This window comes from Lontra canadensis, unplaced genomic scaffold, assembly GCF_010015895.1.
Source record: "Lontra canadensis isolate GAN:19392208 unplaced genomic scaffold, GSC_riverotter_1.0 scaffold51, whole genome shotgun sequence".
In the NCBI taxonomy this organism is placed as follows: domain Eukaryota; kingdom Metazoa; phylum Chordata; class Mammalia; order Carnivora; family Mustelidae; genus Lontra; species Lontra canadensis.
The window spans coordinates 2,060,679-2,061,262 of NW_022631045.1; the positions used below are offsets into that span (position 1 = coordinate 2,060,679).

The window sequence follows — 584 nt, forward strand, 5'->3', positions numbered from 1 at the left end:
GATGTGGGGCTTGATTCCAGGACCCCGGGATCATGACCTGAGCCAAAGGCAGACACTTAACTGACTTAGCCACCCAGATGCCCCTCAAAAGAACTTTTTAAATAAAAGAAGATAAATATTGCCACCATGTTCATTATATGGGATGCTTTGGAACTAAAAATCAAGAATTTTACACCTAAAAATCAAGAATTTTCTTGTCCTTCAATTACATACTTTTGAATATACTGTAAATTGAAATCGGGGTGGGAGATTTTTCACCAATTTCCATGTCATCCTTGTGCAGATGCCATGCTAATCTTCCTTGTATTTCTCCAATTTTAGTATATATGCTGCCAAAGTGAGCACTAGGTAGGGAGGTTTTCAATATAAAATCATTTAATATTGAAGGGAAGTGAGGAAGAATGTTTAGTTTATTTAAATAAAGTTCGTTGACAACCTAAGTATTTCAAAACTATCAATATATTTAAATCATCAAATATACCATAAAACCATCATATTAGATACCTTACTTAATTTCTGGCAATTCTTGCTGTTTTTCAAGGTTTTTCTTTTAGTGAATACTTGACCTTAAGAAAACATTCTAT

General features: G+C 33.2%; 1 non-coding gene across 1 annotated transcript; it reads right to left on the minus strand.

Annotated features, from left to right (window-relative positions):
* Positions 1-238: 238 nt before the first annotated feature.
* Positions 239-345, minus strand: LOC116877408. Its single transcript, XR_004384639.1, has one exon. It is a non-coding gene; the product is annotated as a U6 spliceosomal RNA (small nuclear RNA).
* Between the last annotated feature and the right edge of the window lie 239 nt (positions 346-584).